General features: G+C 43.2%; 1 protein-coding gene across 1 annotated transcript in view; it reads left to right on the top strand.

Annotated features, from left to right (window-relative positions):
* The first annotated feature begins 23,926 nt into the window (after nucleotides 1–23,926).
* LOC121304630 (plasma membrane calcium-transporting ATPase 1-like) overlaps nucleotides 23,927–24,270 on the top strand; it is a 46,458-nt gene continuing 46,114 nt past the window's right edge. Inside the window, exon 1 of the mRNA XM_041235868.1 lies at nucleotides 23,927–24,227. The gene's annotated coding sequence lies outside the window, so the exon portion shown is untranslated. The remainder of the gene's footprint in view (nucleotides 24,228–24,270) is intronic.

The raw sequence follows: 24,270 nt of genomic DNA, 5'->3' as shown, positions 1-24,270 counted from the left end.
ATTCATGGTCTGTTATCTGGTCTGTCTCACATCGCTCTCCCCCCATTGATCAAGCACATATCCAGCTATCAGCCTGCAATCACTGAAACTTAGAGAGCAGCCTCCTCCCACACACACACATTATCATAATGTTTGGCACACTGCCTCAGTGTCTTCTATTCACATTCATTTAGAACGGTGATTCTGAGTGTGTTTTATAATACCAGTGTGCAGTTTTTTTTTTCACATGGTAAGCACGGTTCATTAATCTTTTTTTAATGTATTTCTTTTGTTATCTTAATCAGCGTAACACAATCTTTACGGGAGATTACATTCCTGGCAAACAAAAAAAAAAACACCAAACAGACAAACGCATCTGAGCAAATCTTTGAAAAAAGATGAGTGAGATCCTGAAACAGGCTCCTGTGTTCTCCTGTCAATGTAAGATCTCAACATGTCAATATGAGTAATCAGCAAGCCCACAGACCCCCAGACACTGCAGAAATCTAATAGGACTGCCCACCTACAACACTGTGGAAGCACAGTGTGAAATCTAATAGGACTGCACACCCACAACACTGTGGAAGCACAGTGTGAAATCTAATAGGACTGCACACCCACAACACTGTGGAAGCACAGTGTGAAATCTAATAGGACTGCACACCCACAACACTGTGGAAGCACAGTGTGAAATCTAATAGGACTGCACACCCACAACACTGTGGAAGCACAGTGTGAAATCTAATAGGACTGCACACCCACAACACTGTGGAAGCACAGTGTGAAATCTAATAGGACTGCACACCCACAACACTGTGGAAGCACAGTGTGAAATCTAATAGGACTGCACACCCACAACACTGTGGAAGCACAGTGTGAAATCTAATAGGACTGCACACCCACAACACTGTGGAAGCACAGTGTGAAATCTAATAGTACTGCACACCCACAACACTGTGGAAGCACAGTGTGAAAGCTGTAGCATGTCATCATATAAAGCCCACACTGGCCTCTGATCTGCACTGGGATAGTATCAGGTATACAATGTATAGCATTGATTGATTGATTGATTGATTGATTTGATTGATTGATTGATTTTAGAACTGGTTATGAAAGTCGCCTAGTCGTTTTGTCAGATAATTTCTACTAGTCTTAAGAGTGTTTCGTAGTAATGGATTAACAAGGCAATATGGTTAAGGCTAGAGTTAGGGTTAATACTAATAATAATAATAATAATAATAATAATAATAATAATAATAATAATAATAATAATAATAATAATAATAATAATTTTATAAAGTGCCTTTCATGACAAGTCATCACAAAGCGCTGTACATAAAAACACAAGTAAAAATAGACAAGCCAGTTTAAACAAATAAGTTTTAAGGTGAGATTTAAGATTCAGAGCCCTAATTTCTTTGGGAAGGACTTTCCACCACCTAGGAGCATAGGAACAGAAGGTCCTATCACCTACTGTTCCTAGCCTGGTCATGGGGACACATGGGGCAAATCTAGGGGTATAAACAGACAAAGGGTCAATTATGTAAGGTGGAGACACGTCCTTCAATAGCAAGATTTTAACATTTTTAAAATTTTTAAAAAGAAAAGCTGCATACTCGCCAGACTGAGAAAAGTAGGGTACCAATGAGTTAACAAATCTATTTAAAACCTGTGAAAACAGCCTATTATTTACACTCAAGCGTCTGCTCTCCTTCCTCTAGCTGGCAGTATGACAAGAAGCAGGCGTGAAGGTGATGGATTCAGTACATTAAACAGAGACACCGCCAACCCCCCCATCTGCCTCCCCTGAACCGGCTTCATTCAAAACCACCTCTCGTCTCTTCCTTATGTGGTTGAGGTATGTGCTGTGCCAGTGTGGAGGCGCGTTGTTTCTGTCTCTGAGCTATCGGGGGGGGTCACCGCACAGCACCTCTGAGGTCTGCAGCAGGGACAAGTTGTCTGCCTCTCTCTCAGCTCTGCTCTATATATGGAGAGGCAAAGCAGGGCTCTGCTGTACAAAGTTTACAGCATAGCTTATAGTAGCATAACCCACCTACTGTACTGCACCACACAGCAGCACCAGAGATGGGCTTGAGAACAGCAACATTCACAGGCTCTTTGAGGCAAGGGATCCAGGTTGAAATACTGCTGCACTACTAAAAAAATATTTAAGAAAAATCTTATTTGTGAGCCATACAAGATTATTATAAACTAACATCTCTCTAGAGCTAAAAATGGTTTCTCTTTTCACCTGGTACACTAACATGTAAACAGCTGTGAGCATAATTATAATTTCCAGACAATAGCCCAGTGCATTATCATGTATTAGAGCAAACCAGTGGCCTCTCCTAAGCTTATAGCCAGATGCAACTAACTCTGCAGTTCCTGGTAGTGAGTGGGTTGAAGGAATTGCCGTTGATGTGATTAAACAAGCCGGGGGTTTGCACTCCATCAGCACTTATTGCTGTACTTCTAAATAAGGTAAGCAGAAATCCAGCCTCATTGGGCAGTGCATAGTCTTTAATATTGCAGCACCTTACCATTCCCAGGAATTCGTCATATACAGAGTGTGAACAGTGCATTAGAACGCCCTAACCCTTAGTACTCCATCCTGCGTATCTCTTTTGCTTGATATAGCTTGTTCACCTTCACCCTGTCACCGGCCTCTGCAGCCATCATCTTCCCCTGTGCTTCAACAATCGCTTACTGTTGCACAGAGGCACAAAGAGAAAAACGCTTTCTTTCGTGTATTTCTTTCAACTCATGCCTTTTGCACCATTCTAGAACCAACCCAAGTGTGCTACTTTGTAGTGCTTTGAGGGAACACCCGCACTGATTGATTGAAACACCCGTCATTACAAGTAAAAGTTTATGAGTGGGTTCCCCTGCTAATAGCACGCTTCCACAGCCTCTGGGCTCTGATCAAGAACACATAGAGCTGGGTAGATAATTCATATTATTGACACATCTGACTGCAATAATTACGTGGGATAATGGCAGGGAAGAGAGAAGGGAATTAAAAGGCTTCAATAATGCAGTAATTATATTGATGTATAGGTCAGGGCCAGCCCCCTGCCTCCCTAAAGGAGAGTCCATAGCCACCCATGCAATCTGGGAAATTCAATTATTGACTGAACCAATGCCAGAGAGAATAATCACTGTGCTCCCAGCCCTATTGATTATAAGCAGCAGCAGCAGTAGCAAAGAGCTTTATTGAATTGCTGTGTCTGACAAAGGTGCAGGCCTATCTGCGTGTGCATTCCAAACATGTGACCTTTGCAATACTGGCCTGTATGCCAGCCCACAGAATTTACTGTCAATAAACTGTAACATGAATTCTGTGATTCATCATGTAATAAACATCCGTGACGGTCTTTGAGATATACAAATTCTGCAGATCTGGCTGAAGTACAATTGGCAGTTGCTTCTTCATCCACAACTGCATTAATTATTGGTGTTTCACATGGAACATTTTCAAAAGGGATTTGGAAACTTCTGGGAAAAAAGACCTGGGAATAAACATCCCTTCCGAACAATTTAAACATCTTGCGAATCAGTGTCACCCTGGCAGCCTGGTGCTACACCAGACTGACGGTGTTATGGTACTTTCACACAAATGATAGGATATCTCCAGTAGAGGGCACTGCGGAGCACAAAGCCCCAGTGCTCATTAGCATGCAGCAGAGCATTGCTGGAGCACCACACTCGTAAAATATTTAGCAGCTGGAATAAAGGGATCTCGGGCTGATTGCTTCCTGGGGAGTTCCTGGCATTTCAGAGTTATTGAGATTCTCCAGCTACGCGCTGTGAACAATATTACCCAGCCGAAGCTGTGAGGATTACTCCTGCACCCGAAACCCATTGCTTTTAGTGATTGAGGGAGTGAGTGAGGGAGTGAGTGAGTGAAGGAGTGTTCTACAGGAGTGTTATTTGTATGCAGGGTAATAAACGACCAGGCATTGGGAAATGTGTTTTGTGAGGCCCAGAGAAGAATATCTTTAGGGGTAAAACCGTGAAGCGTGATGTTCGAGTGCTGGGAGGCGATTTTTAATCTCGGAGGAATAGTGTTGCAGCCTGCTGTTGATTAATGTCCCCCCTCAGGTTTCTTATTAGCGTTGACAGCAGGGCTGGGATAAGGAATGACATGGCAGGCCCCTGGATCCAAGTCCAGAGAGAAGGGACATCCCTTCAGAGCCAGAGAGCCTGGACTGACACCAAGGGAAGGGCCACAGGAGCTTAACAACCCAGCTTCAGCATCTCCTCCCAATCAATTCTGCAATTAAGTTAATCAAGATTTTTTTTATTAATGTACAATGTGAGACCAACTTCAAGCGGAGCATGAATATTATAGTATAGCTCCACAAGTCAGTTACTTGTTTGAAGTAAAGCAATATTGTTTGTAGTTGCTTATACTGCAAGGTGCTGTAAGGCAGTGAGTTTGAGGATCTCAGTGCTTAGAGAAGGTGCTGGGCTGCAGTGCGGAAGGCAGTGGGTTTGAGTAGCACAATGCTTAGAGAAGGTGCTGGGCTGCAGTGCAGAAGGCAGTGAGTTTGAGGGTCTCAATGCTTAGAGAAGGTGCTGGGCTGCAGTGCAGAAGGCAATGAGTTTGAGGGTCTCAATGCTTAGAGAAGGTGCTGGGCTGCAGTGCAGAAGGCAGTGGGTTTGAGTAGCATAATGCTTACAGAAGGTGCTGGGCTACAGTGCGGAAGGCAGTGAGTTTGAGGGTCTCAATGCTTAGAGAAGGTGCTGGGCTGCAGTGTGGAAGGCAGTGGGATTGAGGAGCTCAGTGGTTAGGGAAAGCGCAGGGCTGCAGTGTGGAAGGCAGTGGGATTGAGGAGCTCAGTGGTTAGGGAAAGCGCAGGGCTGCAGTGCGGAAGGCAGTGGGTTTGAGTAGCATAATGCTTACAGAAGGTGCTGGGCTGCAGTGAGGAAGGCAGTGGGTTTGAGGAGCTCAATGCTTAGAGAAGGTGCTGGGCTACAGTGCGGAAGGCAGTGGGATTGAGGAGCTCAGTGGTTAGGGAAAGCGCAGGGCTGCAGTGTAGAAGGCAGTGGGATTGAGGAGCTCAGTGGTTAGGGAAAGCGCATGGGCATCCCTTTGGAACATCACGCTGCTGAATGCAGATTGCTCTGAGAGACAGAAACCACAGACACCAGGAGGATAATTTTAAACAGCTGTAAATTGACATGGGTTCTCTTCCAATTGATTTTCTGATAGTCTGCTGCAGTAAAACCCTCTCTGTGTCCTGATAAATTCAGCTCTACGGACTCCCAATCAACAGGCAGATACTCATGATCACCATACATCACTCACAAGGGGTGACCCTGTAACTGTGCATGGAGAAGAGGGGAGTCCTTCTACTCCAGTCTCTTGATTAATACCCTGTGCATGGGTTTCGCTGTATTGTGCATTCAAAACACATTCATCTATATATACAGTACAGTACATTTACAATTAAATTGCATCTTAAAGCATAGCTTTGATGTTTCCCAAGATGCTTCACAGTTGTTTGGTGAATTAAAACAGTCATAAAACAAGACACTGAAAAACATTAACTGACCTCTTCTATGATTCCCATAGATATGCACTTCCTCTATCTTTTTTTTTCTAGTTTTGTACAGCCCCTAATGAATCCTTGCTCACTTCTGCTTCTCAAAATCCTACTTAAGAATGACGTTCAATGCGATTGTTTACCTAAAAAATATGTGCACAATACAGCCTATACCCTAGAAAAGGAAACAAGATGGTTTCCTATGCCTTAAGGAGGCAGTGTGGTCCAGTCATTACAGTCCAGGGCTTGTAACCAGAAGGTCCCTGGTTCAAATCTTGCCACTGAGTGACTCACTATGTGACCCTGAGCAAGTCACTTAACCTCCTTGTTCTCCATCCTGCGGATGAGATGTTGAAACAATCTCTTATTATAAGTGACTCTGCATATAACACACAGTTCACAGCTTGTGATGCTGGTCCACTATGAAGGGTGCTATAAAAAAACAAAGAAATTATTATTATTAACAACAACCCATTGGGTATAATGGCCCATTGAAAAGCATTGAATACACAGACTTGAAAAGCACTGAATCCCTACTACAGCAAAAACATTTAGATAAAAATCTGATTCAGTGCTTGACTGAATTAATGAGAAGAGAACTAAATTAGATGAAAGAGTTGGTTTGGTCACAGTTCAAGCACCCACACAAGTTTTAGGAAGGAAAGAAAAATCTTGCCGCTGTATTTTCTTTGAAGCCTTTGAGGTTTCTGTCCCATGATGACATCACAGTAGGCAGACTATTCGGGTGGCTGTAATGAGTAAAGGCAAGCATGCATTTCAGATATTTTATTTGCAAATGCAAACAGATATGCAGTTTACCATACCGCGTGTTCGGATATGAATGACACATCTCTGCTTTATCCTAGTGGGGTATCACTGGAGGAACACCCCATTCCTTACAAGGTAGGTTACCTTGATACCCCCCTCCCTCCTCCTCCTTCTCTCCTCCCTCTCTCCCTCCTCCTCCTCCTCCTCCTCCTCCCCTCCTCCTCCCTCTCTCTCCCTCTCCTTCTCTCCCTCCTCCTCCTCTCCCCTGGTAGTTGATGGGTTTGTGAAACAATGACCTGTAGGAATGATTAATCTCTGTGAAATACAGTGTTTTCAGGATAAATGGAAGCCAATTACAGTGAAGTAGCTTCCCACCAGAAATCAATATTTAATTCCATCCACATCGATCTGACTTTCAACTGTTATCATTCTCTCTCTCTCTGTCTCTCTGTCTCTCTCTCTCTCTCTCTCTCTCTTATTATATCATGCATACATGTAAAGAAAATATGACAATAAAGATATTATATATATATATATATATATATATATATATATATATATATATATATATATATATAGAGAGAGAGAGAGAGAGAGAGAGAGAGAGAGAGAGAGAGAGAGAGAGAGAGAGAGAGAGGACTATTTTTCTCTCCCTTCTAACTCTTGCACTCTCGATTTCATTCTGCCTACTCTCTTTCTCCCTCAATTAAATTACTTCAATTCAATTCAATAATACCTTATTGGCACGACCATAAAATAAGGACTTGTATTGCCAAGAACATTAGATCTACAAACAAGAACTGTAAAGGATTAATTCAGCTATTGAACAGGGGTAGAGGAGCTCTGTGGGGATAGCCAGCAGAGTAGCTCAGTGGTTATAGTATAGAGAAAGTGCTGGGCTGCAGTGTGGGTGACAGTGGGTTTGAGTAGCTCAATGTTTAGAGAAGGTGCTGGGCTGCAGTGTGGAAGGCAGCTGGTTTGAGGAGCTCAATGTTTAGAGAAGGGGCTGGGCTGCAATGTGGAAGGCAGTGGGATTGAGGAGCTCAATGTTTAGAGAAGGTGCTGGGCTGCAGTGCGGAAGGCAGTGGGTTCAAGTAGCTCAATAGTTAGAGAAGGTGCTTGGCTGCAGTGTGTTTAAGTAGCTCAGTAGTTAGAGACAGTGCTGGGCTGCAGTGTGTTTAAGTAGCTCAGTAGTTAGAGATGGTGCTGGGCTGCAGTGTGGAAAGCAGTGGTTTGGAGTAGCTCAATGGTTAGAGATAGTGTTGGGCTGCAGTGTGGAAGACAGTGGGTTTGAGTAGCTCAGTGGTTACAGATGGTACTGGGCTGCAGTGTGGAAGGCAGTGGGTTTGAGTAGCTCAGTGTTTACAGATGGTACTGGGCTGCAGTGTGGAAGGCAGTGGGTTTGAGTAGCTCAGTGGTTATAGATGGTGCTGGGCTGCAGTGTGGAAGGTAGCAGGTTTGGTAGCTCATTGTTTTGTCAAAGGTCTCCCACTGTTTGAATTACCTCCCAGTCAGACCGCTGTCACCAGGGACTCTGAAAGGTTAGAGTGGATAATTGCATTAAACTGACTGCCATTCCAGAGCTGACCTTAATACATTTCCATCTGGAGTCAAAACTGCTTGGTAACAGGAGAGCTGACAGCAGTGCTGTGTTGACTGGGAATACCCTCCCGAGAGGCGGGGGGGGGGGGGGGGGGGGTGGGTGGGGGTGGGGTGGGGTTGGCTGGGTGGGGGAGGGGTGGGTGGGGGGGGGGGGAGGGGAGGGGGGGGGGGGGGGGGGGGGGGGGGGGGGGGGGGGGGGGGGGGGGGGGGGGGGGGGGGGGGGGGCGATCAAAAGAGAGACAAAGAGAATGAAAGAAAGGGAAAGCATGGGGTATAACATTGAGTTCCAAATGCCAGTCCAGTGCTCTGTACACTGAGCATACTGCATAGAAAAAGCAGCAATAGTGCATTCAGAAAGCTCATCTTTCGAGGACAAGTGTATCTCTAAACTTTACATTTTTCCAGATTAAAAAATAATAGCAATAAGAGAGAGTGATATAATTAATGGCTACTAGTGGGTCACACTGCTTGGCTTCATGCCCTGCAGTTAGTTGGATCAATGTAACGTGCATGGATGAGGCGAGGGCTTCTCGTTAGACATTAGGATACATTAATAATTAAGAGCAACTCTTTAGATCATTAAAATTGCCCCCAGGGTTCCCCAAGGGTCTCACTTGGTAAAAGCACAGCTGTGTGGTGTGCAAGGTGAGTCACATAGTCAGGGGTGCGCAAGTTTGCTTCCTGGCTGTGCAAAGTCTCTGGTCTTTGCTGTGGATTCCAAAAGGAGCATCGCATTGACTCTGGCACGCCCATGGATTAAGGAGCCAAAACTGTCAGGAACCGTTTCTCCTCATCACGCTACAGTGGACCCTGCTGTTCCCCTGGCATGCTGTGAGCTCAGGCAGACACCTGCAGGGCTGGCCTTTGTCCTCTAAAGGCCGGTAGCTACCTGACATCAGTTCTCGAGTTCCTGGGTATAAAAAAGGAAGCTTGCTCGGTCGTGGGATCGGAAGACATCCACTGAACCTTCAGTTGTCCTGACCTTTGTAAGGAATTGCTGCGGTGAGGGGAAAAAATATTGGACATTCTAAATTGGGGGTAAGATAATTGGGTACACTAAATAAAAAATAAACACACTGCCCCCTGTATTGGGTGGGGAGAGGAAAGGGGTCCTTTTTTTAAAGTGCTTAGATGGTAATTATTGTGACCCTAATTTTTCCCCTGATAGCAATGACCCCAGAATGCAGTGCAAGCACCCAGAATCCTCCCTATCTCTTTTATTCACCAAGGATAGAGCAAACATATCCAGACACACGTACTGCTGTCAAAATGAGCTTGCTTGTCTCCAAACTGCTCCATCCTCAGACACGAACATCTCAAAACAGACCAGCCAGTACATTGGCTTGAGTGAAACTTGATCACAACAATAACAATAACATCTGACAAGCAATCGCTGCAGCAAAAAGGACTGACTTGTGATTTACAATACAGGCCTCTCAGGAGACCACAACAGAATATTGACAAATGCGTTGGTGTTCTCTAATGAAATACAAAGAAGCAACCCTGTGCTATTATCAGCAGGACTTTCCTTCAGGGAAGCATTGAGTAGGGTATAGAGGCTATCACTGGTTGTCACTGTACAACAGGGATCAGCGGAAAAGGAGAAGGTATTTACTGTAATTAAATATACATCTTTGCAGATTTTCAAAATAAATTGTACTGTAAATTAAAACAGTAATTCAAGCCTTCTTCAAAATAAGGTGTTAATACTGTGGACTTCGAAAGGTACTACAGTACTTACTGGGAAAATGAAATGGATCTGAAACACCTATAGATTCCCCGGACTAGGGAACAGGAAGCCTACTGGAGTGATACGTACCAAAGATGTTTTTCTTCTTGGCTGGTTATTGCAATGAATAGACCAAATCAGGTTGGTTTTGTTTTTGATAACAATTGAGAAAGCATGTGAGGAATTTAAAAATACACAAAAGGGAACTTGTTCTGAAGGGAGTCATTAGGCAAACCTGTATTTATGTAGTTGTCGTTATTTCCTTTTACATTTTTTTGAGCTTTTGGGCATTTCGTTAATGTGCATTTGAAGACTGGGAAGGGATGAGTGTCTGCGTCTGTTGGAATTGTCCCACAAGACATAAACCTGACCCTAGTCTATTTGTTAGAATGCGATCCGTTACAATACATGTTCAGCTGTTTCTTTAATAAAATCCTTCATTGCTCTCCTTGTATGAAGACGAGAGCAGTTTATACGATTTTCATAGTGCATGCGAAATACAAATAAGAGACACATTCTTCTGCTGTCACATTACTGACCTTGTACACATTGAAGAGTGACGCAGAATAACTCAAAACAATTCTGCACTGCACTGCAGGAGAGAGAGAGAGAGAGAGAGAGAGAGAGAGAGAGAGAGAGAGAGAGAGAGAGAGACAGAGAGAGAGGTGAAAAGAGGAGGTTAACCCTTTAAGGTGCGAGGGACATTTCGGTCCCACCATTCAAATTATGCTAACTTTCTTATTTTTCAATGAGTTGAACAAAACAGGGTTTAAAATGCACCGATAGGTTGGATCTGATCATCCCGGGGCTGTATAGCAATGCTGCAGGATCATCTCTCTCAATTTGTGTCTATCCCGTATCAATTGCAGGCAGACCAACTCTTTGTTGGCTATTTGAGCTAACCGGTCTGTCAGTTGAGAGGGTGGACGTTTTGTTAAACGTACTCTGCGTTTTGTTAGATGAAGTTTAGCAGCATGTAGTCATTAAAAATGCATTACTATTTATTCATAATTAATAGATGCGTAGTTAATTATAGATAAGAATTGCTATGCGTGCTAATTAAATTCGGTTATAGCGAGAATTCATCTTGTGAGAGACACTGTACTTTGTCACGTTGAAAGGGGATTGGTGACGCAGTTCTCGTATTTTGCTTTCACTTCTTTGGTGTAATGGCATCTATAAAAGTATGTGTGCCACCTGCTATGACTGCTCTTCCACTGTTATATGGTCATTTTGTTTTTCTGCAGTGTTGTAGGTTATTATCATAAGCTGGGCACCTGTGGTGTGGTCAGACCAGTGAATCAAGGATTCAAACACACTATAAATGTGTAACGAAGGATTAAGAAAACATCTATATATGTGTTTAGTGAAGGATTGGGCAAATGATATAATTACTATTGAACACATCCTTATCCACTTCTCTGACTTGAGATGGAAAGGTTGGAAGTCTGCAGCAATGGAACAGGGTTGCTCTGTTTTGTTTTCCCTCCTCCCCTGCAGTAGCTCAGAAGCCCTTCTCCCTCAGCTCCTCATGTGAGGCTGCTTGCTCCAGACTCTGACAGCAAATCAATAGCTTAGAGCCTGGGAGACCTGGCTCATGGATTTCCAATGGACAGGCGTCAAAAAACGAATATATAGCCGTGGCAGAGGAGCCTTTCACTATGACCTCTGACCTTTACGAAGGGCGCGTGTCAACAATCGAAGAGTTTACTGCAGGCTTTTTAGCAACAGTGGAGACAAAGTGCAGGGGTATGCATGTGAAGGGTGTTCAGTCTCAGTTCAGCAGAGCTGTCAGCTGTACAAGGAAATATGCTGTACCGGCAAAATTGCTACAGTGGTACTAGAAATGGCACATGCATGTGATAGGATTTCTTGACGTATATATCGGGATGGGTCTGAAAATCTTTTGCTCCAGTGTGGTACAGGTGATCCCATGTTCTGTGGTCCAAGGTTAAATCCATAGATTATTAAAACAGATCCCAATATGAAGAATGCAGGATGGTTAACACTTTAAGATTAAGAATCTTCCAACCTCTTACTTTAGCTCAAGCAGTAAGGTTCTTATTTGCAGTGTGTGATCAAGGTCTTGGAAACAATCCCCACTGGTGACACTTGTCCTTCCACTGGAACAGGCACAGCGATTCCTTCAACGTGACTCATGCAAACGAAAAGATTAAATAAAATAATAAATGTTCTCTGGCGCCGCGTGAAATAACAGCAACGGAATCAAAGATAAACACGCCAGAAGTGACTGTGGAGACTGTGAGGGGAGCAGGGTCTGCCCTTTAAGGAGCTGACCTCATTGAGAGGATAGGAGGATCTCTGCTAAATGTCAACTTTAATCAGCGTGATAAATTGTTCAATTCCAATGAAATCAGCCTGACACAAGGGCTCCATAATGCTGATCTTTCCATCCTACTCTGCCTCGCTCCCTCTCTGCCTGCACGCAGTCACTAAAGAAATCTCAGTTCCAAATTGCTTTGCATCCAAACGTTGTCCAGATGTAGGGTGGAGAATAGATTCAACTGTTTACTACCTGGTGGAGCAAGAATCCCGCACTGAGGCCAAGAGATTGCTGGCTTCAGTGTTGGAGCTGGAAAAGGGTTCAGTTGTTATTAAGATGGCTTTGATTCTAACAAGAGGTTTATAAAATGGGGTTTAGAAACATTATCAAGAATTCTTACTACGTCCAGTGACCTTCAAAATTTGAGTGTTTCTATACCAAAGGGAGCAGCTCTCAACGGGTTAATATTTGATTGAATATTGGACAGTAGCAAGAAGAAAGACAGGGGTAATTCATCTGAGACATGGCAAAGCAAATGATTAACCAAGTAGACTGTGTCTGTGAGTAGCCAGGCTTGCAAGTGACAGAAACTAGTTATAATTAAGAGCAGTAGTAGAACATGGCAAAATTTGGAGCAGTTCAGTGCAAGTACAAGCTGATGCAAGTACTGGTACAAATGGTTGCCATATAGTTCAGTATAGTGGAGAGTAGTGGTTTGCAGATGCTGTCTGAGCAGGTGTGTCTTGAGGAGGTGCCAGAAGGTGGTCAGGGGCTGAGCAGTCCTGATCTCCATGGGTAGATCGTTCCACCACTGAGGGGCGAGGGTGGAGAAGCAGCGGGCTCTGGAAGCGGAGGCGGTGTAGGGAGAAATAATAATCTGGATATAGGAGAGAGCAGAAAGGTTGAGGCAGTGATAGGAGAGTATAAGAGTTTTTAACTGGATGTGGGTGGCGATTGGGAGCCAGTGGAGGGAGCAGAGCAGTGGTGTAGCGTGGGAGAAACGAGGAAGGGAAAAGACAAGGCGGGCAGCAGACTTTGTAGGTTATACTGCTGTACCAGTTGTGAGTTAAAGATGTATAAAAGCCCAATAATACTATGACAAAACAATAAAACACAGATTCATCTTGTATGCATTTTGCTGATCATTCTATAAAAAATGGACATTAATTTCTAAATACAGGATATAAATTGATACAATTATACATAGCAGGACAACAGACAATAGGGGAGCAATGAATGGAGTAGTAAATTATATAAAAAAGGAGAAAAAACATGTCATTACTTATTTGCCATATGTACTTACTGGGAAGTTAACTAGACAGAAACTGGCCTCAAACCTGCTTGAGTTATTAACAAGTATTAAAAGATAATACAAATGACTCTTTGCTGGTGTGTTAAGAGCTGGGAGTTATTTCCGGGAAGTTCTGACCAAGTTTAATCCTGCAAAGTAAGCAGACCCTCCTTGGAGATCTATGATTGGATGTGGAGTCTGCCATATAATGAAAGCCCCTCCCTCCGAGAAAATTCAGACAGACATAATGCAGAGTGCACAAGCATTCCTGAAAGAGCCTGTCAGGGATTCCTGTTCCCAGCCTACCCCCTGTCGAAGCACAGAGCCGAGACATTTGGCAGCCCGCCAGGCCACTTGAGAGGCTTTCCCCAATTCTAATTGCAGCCTCAAGTCCTCCAGAGAATATCCCAGCATCCTCTCTGTGCTCTCTGGCAGAGCTGCAATGGAGCACAATCAACTTGTATACAAGACAGCAACTGGGACTTCCACCAACGTCACTGCGTAAAGCCAAGACAACCAGATAAAGCAGTGTGGCCCAGTGCATAGGTCTGACTGAGAGGGAAGCTATGTGACTGGGTGATTAGAGCAGAGGGACAGGGAAGTGTAGGCTTGCGAAAAGAAGTGAGAACTGGAAGATAAGAAGAGTGACCTTGTGACTAGAGCTGATTGACAGGGAAAGAGAAAGTGCAGCCCCTGCATGGGGAATGGAAGACAGTGTGGTCTAGTGCTCAAAGATTAAGGACTATGGTTAGGTAAAAAGCAGACATCCAAAAATGTCACAAGCATTTAAATGTAACGCATTATGCTGGAGTCGTCCCTTTATTTTTTTAACTGCGTCTGTTTTTAGCAAACAGTACTGATGTTCTCTACATAGTCAGTCATGATTCAGAGCCTTCTGAATCTTACCATATATATATTTTTTTATTTTTTTTTAACTGTGAATATTTAGTTTAAAATTACTGGGCAATATTCTGACGCAAACATCGAACACTGTATAGAAAATAAGACTGCTGTCAGCTTTACCACCAGTGACAACACCATGGATTTAAAGCAAATATTTCAAAGACATGGTAACACACTGGTAGTGATGTTACAGCAATGAATTACTGGTGAGAATTGGTGAAATCTTGAAGTCTGACTATTTGAACCGCTGCAATGCCGTTGCAGTGCCACAGCGTGGCTGTGGACAATCAGTTGGTTGAGGGTAGTTTTATGCAGTGTGCCCCCTCTATCTCTCCCAGGAAGAGGAGCACAGGTGAGGAGCTAATGCCAGCTTTATTCCCTTCCCAAGCGAAGCTGCTTAAAGTCCTCTAAGCAGCTAGCAGAATGTTTTGGTTGATTCCTCGGTAATCCTCTTTTGAATGCAAATCAGGCCTGATCCATGTTGTCTCGCACCCATCTCTCACAACTGGTCCACTGCCCAGGCCGCAGAGCTTGAGATCGGGGATAGAGGGCACCAATGGTAAAGATTCATATGTTCTTCAATCCAATGCACTGATAACTAACTGTGCATGGCCTGATATACTGTGGCCACACCCTGTCATTTGTTTTGTGGAGGAAGGACAATAGTTTTGCCACACTATGATAGCTCTATCTGACTGCTCCCAGATAGTCTACAGTTAATTAAAAACTGGAGCTATGATTAGAGTGAAGCTACGATATCAGAGAAAGTATAATCCAGCTTGAAGCCCACCTCTTTGACCAACACACACAGTCCGCATAACTCCCTCTGCAGCTGCAATGAAAGCACTGTACCAGAGTGGTACAACGGCACCTGTTACTGTACCAGTGGTATCACATTGAAACCAATACATATCAGTAATCCATGGTTGATACCTGTGTGCTACTGCATCAGAACTGCTGTGCAATCTTCCAGATCCATTCCATTGCCAGTGTTCATGAGGTTGGGATCCGAGTGTTTTTACTCTTCTAGGCGTTTGCCATGGTGAAAGCATAGGTATGGCATAGCACCAGGGGAAAGATCATGCATATACAAACAGGCAGTAGGGAAAGCCGTAGGGAAGCCTACAGCTTCTCCAGTCTCTCCCCCCCCCCCCCTCGCTCTCTCGCTCTCTCCTTTGAGGGGGTTTGAGCAGTCCACGCACGAAGCTCTGTAGGTAATTTAATTTATGAAAATCAAAGAGTGTGTTTCAGAGGCAGCGTGTTGGCGTTCTTAAATAATAAATGACAGGCAGCTCCGCAACTCCAAACAGAATCCCAACATCTCAGCCACAGGGCTTACAGCTCATTCTGCGCACTTCTGCATTCATTCCCAGAGCTGAACGAAATCAAGGCACTGATCTGATACAGGCTCGCTCACTCACACACCCACACACATGCATACAAACTCCATCCTACCTAGAGCCGAGAGATATTGATCGGACACATACACACACCCAAACACCCACACACTAGCGCACACACATGCACAGAGAACGAGAGCTGGAAATGCAGGAAGCACAGCATCCACTGAAGTAGAAGATATATCTATTAAGACAGTCTTTCAAAATGCTATTTTAATAGAGCTCAATCATTCCTGCATGTGGAAGACTGTCAATCTGTGTTCATTAAATACACCAAGCAGCACTGCTTGCCTTCAAATAAACAATGGCAGAATGTGTGCAGTTTTCGAAGTCAAGAAAAAATGATTTTCCACTTTGCACAGTGGCGCTGACATTGTATGACTGTTCAAGTCACTGTGATGCACTTGGTATGTCAAAATATAGAAATGTTACCAATGTGCAACTAGCTACTGGCAGCCTCATACCAGTGAATTAATACTGAAGATCTTTGGTAAAAGCTGTCCTACATTCTTTAACTTTCTAAGCACTTTACTGTCATTAGGAGTCCTACAGATGCACTATTGAAAACTCCATTCAGACACGAGCAACGAGAGCTAGGAAGCTTAACTATTAAATGCATTCAGTGTTTTCAAGCAAATACAAACACAAACTGCTGCATACTCTCTCTATCACGTGAGACGTGAACACAAATTGAGACATTACAATCACGGAAATAAATTTATACTGTGTGCACCTGTACCTAGAACTTGAAGCTCACATTTAAACACAAAACTGCCTGGCAACACCAGACAAACCTACCACCACCATTCAAGGAGACAGGGAGCTGACCCCTGGTCATCCAATGAAATCACTGTGTGCATTACACCTGAGGCAGGACAAGCACCCATGGCAGGGACTGAACCTGCTGTTCCTTGAGATAACAGCGCACCCCTGCTAACACATGTCAGCAGATAATCTCTTAACCTCAAACTGAATCTTAACAATACATTCACACTTCCACTAAACCTGTGCTTGCTCACTGAGAGAGAGAGAGAGAGAGAGAGAGAGAGAGAGAGAGAGAGAGAGAGAGAGAGAGAGAGAGAGAGAGAGAGAGAGAGAGAGGCTGTCACATGTGCTGTGATGGTGTAATTGTGTGTGCTGTACTGTAACATCCTGGAGTGCTGGAATTCCATGCCATCGGTTGATCTTGACCCCAAGGAGAGGCTCAGAGAATGTGATGTGGCCATCTGTTACCTTATTAAGCAGTAATCAATACAAGAGCGTGGTGAGTTCATGCATCTGTGTCCCTGCCCCAGTGACAGGCACACAGCCGCTCACACACACACACACTCACCGATGCACATTCTGACATGCCGGCACACGCTAAGTACAATTAGTGAACTGCAATAACACAGGCATTACACAAACTGTGCAAACTACAAGGCAACACAAAGATCATTGCAAGCATGTGCACTTGCAGTTAGAATAAAGACACAATGCAAACTTGACCAAACTCGGCATTTTAACAGAAACACTGATGATGTAAAAATCAAGTTGTGGCACACCCCAGTAGGCTAGATCAAACCAAACCCTTAGTGCTGCAAGAGCCTAACATAGTCCCAGCTTCCAGCTGTAGTGCTAACCACAGAAGCCTATGACCTGCTCTCAGTTCTCTTTTCTCTACAGCAGAGGAATTGGATAACAGCTGTGTTCAATTACAAGATTAATGTGACATATATTTCTTTGTATTTTTGTTTCTATAATAACTGTAAAAGGAAACAAGTCGCAGCCACAGAGAGGTGAATCTTTACTAGATGTGTGCGTTTGTGCTAGAATATGAAGCATGCATCACATCACAGCCTCTACAGAAACACTTAGTGCAATTCTAAACCATTATGTTGCTGTCTGTCAAACAGACAGTCCAATTCACAAAATGTTACATCTTATCTTGTGAAGAGTAACATGGATTAACATGCAAACATTCTATGGCAGCCACAAACCATCTTTTCAAAAGGGGGGGGGGGGGCAGTAAAAATTGAAAACTTAAATGAAAAATGTTAAAACTGCACTCTGTATTTCCTGCTCCTTAAACTAAGCACGACTTCCAATAAGTTGCTATGTGTGTATTTGACTCTGACTCTGCTGTGGGTTAAGACCATTGTAGTTGACATTTCACAGCCTCTGTGAAATATCCAAGCTTACAAACACTTTATACCGTACATACCATAAGAGATAATTACAACTATTGCATGAAACAAACTGGATGTTTGTTTCCAGGGTCTGGAATCAACTCCCCAGTAATGATGTTGAAGCTGACACCCTGGGATCCTTCAAGAAGCTGCTTGATGAGATTTTGGGATCAATAAGCTACTAACAACCAAACGAGCAAGATGGGCCGAATGGCCTCCTCTCGTTTGTAAACTTTCTTATGTTCTTATGTTCTTATGATGTATAGACTGATATATTTTTTATTATACCTCAAACAATACTGGTAGTGAAGTAAAAAAATATATATGTATGACAAATTTGCCATGGACATTGTCTTTAAGGGTTAATGCCAGGGTTAGGGTTTGGGTTAGGGCTAGTGCTAAGGTAATTGTTGCAGGTTCCAAGTTGTTGAATTTGTTGTTGGTCTATTTTTATTTTGTATGTGGGGTTTTTTTTTTGACAGTCTATGTTGAAACGTTTTTCTCCCTGAAATAAAGTTAGATCAGTGTGGGATTTCCATCACTGGACAACACAGAAAACTTGAGTCCTTCGGGCTTTCGAGTCCCAGCAGAAATGATTAATAGACTCTCTCCATCCCTGCCTGCCACGTTCAAATCTGATGACTCCTCTGCGCTCCTGCTCTGCTTATTTTTTTTTCTATTCCTTTCATTCACACCTGCCAAGCTCGGAAACACAGCCTGCCGGGCTCCATATGTGATCAGAGATGAGTAGAAGCAGACTTAGGGACACGCACGAACACCCAGACATCCCCAGAGGTTCGGCTACACCGTACACTTGTCTACATGACCTTTGGAACTCTTAAGTGTCTACCTTTTCTTTGCAGTATCCTACAATGTGTGCTTTCTATAATTCTCTATTGTCATTTCCACACAGGTAGTTGTTTTTTATGCTCGCTAACTATTCCAGCAGAAATGGCTTTCTGAAAAAGACTCCCAAAGAGAACGTGGGGAAGTGAATTACATATTGTCCATTGGGGTTTGTTGTAAAAGCAGTAGACCGCCACTCTTTTAAATCAATCCTGCAGGTATTTCTATCCAGCTACCAACCACCCCATCTTTACCATCCCTAAAATGAAAGTGATCTGCAGTAGAGCCAGTTTATACATGTAAGGCCAACAGCTGTTACACCCCCAGTTCGGCTCATTAATACAGACCAGCCGGCTTTTGTTTTAATTGATTGTCTTTTTTTGTAATGTGAACTGCAGTTCAGTGTGCAACAGAGCGCAAGTACCATCGCTTAGACTACTTGAGTTTCAAACACCTGTGAGCGCTGTACATTGTGCACACAGGGAAGTGATGCAGATTTCAAACAACAATCTACAGTACTTCTTGGTTGGAACAAAAAATAAAATGCTCTTCATTGCCAATACAGGGGCACTGCAATCAATGGCAGTGCATGACACAGTTCTGTACTAAGGGGCTATGTTAGCACAAGGGCAATTACAGTAACTGTAAGCCACTGGTGAAGCAGTTTGAAATATTCCTGTGGCACTTTTTTTAATGAAAGGAATAATGCATTGCAGATCTAGGGGGAGGAGGTGGGTGGATTTCTGGCATTTACTTTTTGCTGCAGCAGGAAAATAAAACTTGTTTGTGTCACTCTCTTGCTGTCGTCTATCTCGCCTCTCCTCTCTAAAAGAACTCTGAGTGCTGCCTTAAGGGCAGCAGAAGCTTGACCTCCAGGGTGGGTCACATGACTTCCCATCCGTGCATTATGTCCTTCTGTGGCGTGTAACCTCTGCCTGCTGTTGTCATAACAACAGTTGTTTGGTATATAAACAAGTCTCCTATACCATTCATTATATATACTTACACACACACACACACACACACACAAAAACTTCATTAAAATAATCTCTGAAGCCACATTGTTGTATCCCTGTACCAATAAAGAACCTCACTAGGGAGGTTCCAATAGAAATCATTTACCCTCAATCTCAATAAAGGACATCTTTTCAGAATCTCTGCTCGAATACTATTATAAAATAATATAATATAAGATGACATAACATACAGCTGGATACTATTGCATTGTGACACTCATCAAGAAGCCCCCTCATGGCACAATCAGCTGGACACACAAATCACTTGTCCAAGGGCCACTAGAAGTCAGCCCCGGGAGTGGCTGTTACATTAGAACGGGTTATACAGCTGCTATCCACACCTCCATCTATATGCTTTGCTTAGGCCCAAGATAAAAGCCGTCTTCAAAGATAGCAACTGTTCACCCGTAACTTCAAAGACTGATTGATAACAAAACCTAATACAAACCAAAGCAATTGCTCCAGGGCTTGGTACGCTTGGGGAGTGGAGTTCCTGGTGTGCAGGGAAACAGAAGCAAAGATCAAATCTTAATAAAACAAAAAGGAATGCAAGGGCACAAGTACAGAAATGCAGCAGAAAAGTTTGCCCCTGTCATTTTGCAGTTTTCCTATGCTTTTCCCACGGTTATATTATGTGTTGACCATGGTTTGTCACACCTCTCTGAGCTCTGCAATGCTTTTCTATGGAATTGGAACTGGAATTGATTCAAATGGAATGGAAGTTGAAATTTGGAATTGATTTCATGACCACGGAACCAGCATCAGTCAGTGTGCTATTTTTTCAGAAAACACTGGTTTTGTTTCCATGACGACAATGCCCCATCCACACATCTGGCATCATGATCCTCTTCCTGCCTCTCTGTACCAATTGTGTGAAATATTAACGATTGAATGCATTAGCACCCCTCGAGACACCTACCAGCAGCTTTCGGAGTCTATGCCACATTGGGTCAAGGCTGTGATCTGGGAAAACGGAAGCCCAATCCGATATTAGCTACAGGTCCTAATAAAGGGTCCAGGATATATATATATATATACACACACACACACACACACACACACACACACATACATATATATATATATACACACACACACACACACACACACACACATATATATATATATATAGAGAGAGAGAGAGAGAGAGAGAGAGAGAGAGAGAGTATACTGGATGCACGGATTAGATTCATAGGGGATTATAATGAAGAAATGATTTGAGTGTGTAGCAGCCAACAGCCAGGTTTACAGGGTATATTTCTAAAGCTTAGCATGGGGTAAAATTAATCTCCTGGTTTAATACTAAAGACCACACTGAGTCAGCAGTACCGTGATCCCCAGCGTGTAATAGAGTTATATGGGTTTCTCTTCACGTGCTGTTCAAACCCATTACCTAGCTTACATAGATAGATAGATAGATAGACAGATAGATATTATTTATGCATGCTATTGTGTATGCGCATTCATGTTTAATTAAAGAACTGGGCTGTCATGTGTCTATTTATATTATTTTGTCTCTTGGTTCAAACTAAGGTCAGGGCTATATATCATATATCATATATCATTAGGGGTACATTGCATAAGGGTTCAGTGCATATTCAAAACGTGCTCCAGTTTAATGGAATTGCATAAGCAACAAGGTATAGTATAGGTTAGTAGCATACTAGTAACAGTAGGGCTTTAAACAACACATGGCACGGCTCAGTCCAATAATCTATAAGGTGGCTCCCAAGCTATAACGTTCAAACGCCTCATGCAAAAGCAGGTGTGATTCTGCTACCCTCAAGCACATCTAAGTCTATGGGAAGCAGTTTTTAACCTGCAGCTAACAATGGGAGTCCTATACAACAATGCCAAATGGTTGTTTTTTTTAAAAGCTGGGACAATTTACTGGAAGATGGCTTTCAATCAACAAGGCAGAGCTGACTGGCCCCAGTGGGCAGTAGGTGCTGGATTGACAGATGCAAGTGTGGCTGAAACTGTACAAATAAAAGACATGTAGCCATGCTTTCAGGACCTTGGGCAGATGGAAAAACATCACCCAGTCCTCCAAAATGTACCACTCACCAAAACAGGTGTCCTGCGCTTACTACCATCTAGGGGAGATCAAGGACATTCTCATCTGACTTGGCATATTAACCCTTAGCATTCCAAACACTGGCTTCCACTCGAAATTAGCCCTCACCACGCAGTGATACATTTACATTGGAAAATCAGCGGACACACATGGAGACGTCCCCAGTAAAAGTAGTACAAACGGGAGCTGCAGAACCTACAACGCCAACAAACACACACCCCCAATGCAGTTTAGCTGAAAACTGCAATGATAAAACCGACCGAGGAAGTAACAGTAAGTAGTGAGATTATCAGAAGGCAGGAAACAACAACAGGAACGCGGTGTCCTTTAATGCTAGGAGGGTATACGGCTGTAATCTCAACTCTGGAACCTATTGAAGCACGCCAGACTTTTAACACCCCCTGTGTGTGGCTGCTGACGTAACCTGCACTGGGTGTATAGAGTATATGCAGTTTAACATTGCTGGAAGTTACTGAATACACTGGATACACACATTTTGGTACAAAGTGACATACATCGCTCCTACACTATTGCACCCTCACAGCTATGGGCAAAGGTGCTGCATCACCTATAATGTTAGAACTGAGGCATAATTACAAAAAAACCTATATGAACATAATTTAGATATTTTATTTCACTTCATCTACTCAAAGAAACTACAAACTTACCGGAAGCCATAATAGTAGTCATGTTAGATTTAGAAAGGTCAATTTTTAGTTAAGCATATGGGAAATCTACTAAGCGGTGTGTAATTCGTTAACGTAACATTATTCAGTAGGTTTCATTTGGTTTTAGAGTTAATTCTATAGGGTGATGCAAAACTTTTGGCCACAGCTGTAGATGCCACACTTCAAAATCGTACAAGGATTAAGGAACATTGAGGCGATAGCGCAGAACATTGCCTGCTGCCCGCTTGTTTCTTGCTCTGCCTGCCGGTGTGGTGTGCCTCACTGACTCCCACGCTAACTGCATCAGCGGCTGTATAATTAGCGCCGCGGCTTACAGTGCTTCAGGTGTTTCAACAACACCTGCCGTTTTTTCTTTTTTTTCTTTCTTTTAACGGCTTCAGAACACTGGTGTGAGGCAACCTATGCGATCCCAAGCTTAAGTGACAATCACATTTTACACATTAGAAATGTGTGACACATGAGCTGTAATAAACCTGCTGAAACGAATGCTGGTGTAATGTGTTTTGTATCAAGCTTGCATTACGGTAAAATACACGTGTAATGCGCTGAGTTTCTATATTTATGTGTTTATTAAATTGGATGCACACCAAGTGAACCCTAATCTAGAGATCTTATGTGCACTTATTAAGATGATTAATGAGGGTGTCAGCAGTGTTACATGCTGTTACTAGTCAATGCCAGCAAAACGAGCACACTATAAGAAATAAGAACCGCGCAGTTTCACAAAAGCCACTGCAGCAACACAAGACAACCCCCACCTCTGTCTCAACATGACTGGGGACAGGTGGACATGCGCAAATGGGAGTGACCAAAGTCCTAGATTGACAAGGCCTGTCCTTTTTCAAGAGACTAATTTTCAAATGATAAAAAACAAACAAAAACATTACTGTCAACATGACAGTTTTTGACCCTTGTTATACAGTCTAATTCTATAACTATATATATATATATATATATATATATATATATATATATATATATATATATATATATATAGTAATTTAAAAAAAAAACAACAAAAACAAAAAAAAAAAAAAAAAAAAAAAACCTACAGCGTTTCAAACTTCACCGGCTCCACCTTAAACGAGTTCCCAGCCCCTTCGCCTGCCTTGCCAGAGACACACAGTGATGCTCCTGTTTTAGCTGTTATTAACCTACACACACACACACACACACACACACACACACACACACACACACACACACACACACACACACACACACACACACACACACACACACACACACACACACACACACACACACACACACACACACACACACACACACACACACACACACACACACACACACGTCGCTTATAGCATATCACAGAATCGAGCCGGACGTGCTGCGACATTGTAATAAAGCATCACTGAAAACGTACTGTACAGCAATGCCAAACCATCAGTGTCTACACATGTAACATTGCAACAATAATGTAACAATGCTTAATGATATTAAGCAGCAAGGTGATGTACTACAGCGTGTAGATGCAGAGCTTTGCTTTTACGCAACGAGGCTCCGCCTTTAATCCCCACCAAAGTCCATCCACAGGTTGCCATTTCCCCTCGTTCCACCTTAAATGACTAATCTCAAACCAGACCTCTCTCTCTCTCTCTCTCTCTCATTCCGCGGCGGTCCCCGGTTTGTGCTCTCTCTCTCTCTCTTTCTCTTTACAGTCCCGGAATCACTGGATCCAGCTGTCTGTTGCTAATCCGCAGTAGTCCGGAGCCTGTCTGCGTCGATACGCGCTCTTGCAACGCGGTGGATCTGGCAGGCTAGCCAGGGTGATCGAAGGTTGAAACTGGGAAATTACCAATCGAAACAGAAACCTCGTTTTGCCTTCGAACCCGGACCGGACGGCAAATCCACAATATACCAACGGATATCCCTTTCTGTGGTATTCATTTCTTCTTGGAAAAGGTGGGGGAAAGGGGTTTTGTTTGCCAGAAATCTGGATTGGTAA

The sequence above is a fragment of the Polyodon spathula genome, chromosome 39, assembly GCF_017654505.1.
Source record: "Polyodon spathula isolate WHYD16114869_AA chromosome 39, ASM1765450v1, whole genome shotgun sequence".
NCBI lineage: Eukaryota > Metazoa > Chordata > Actinopteri > Acipenseriformes > Polyodontidae > Polyodon > Polyodon spathula.
The sequence above is the reverse complement of the archived record's forward strand: the minus strand, read 5'-3'. Positions and strand labels throughout refer to the sequence as shown.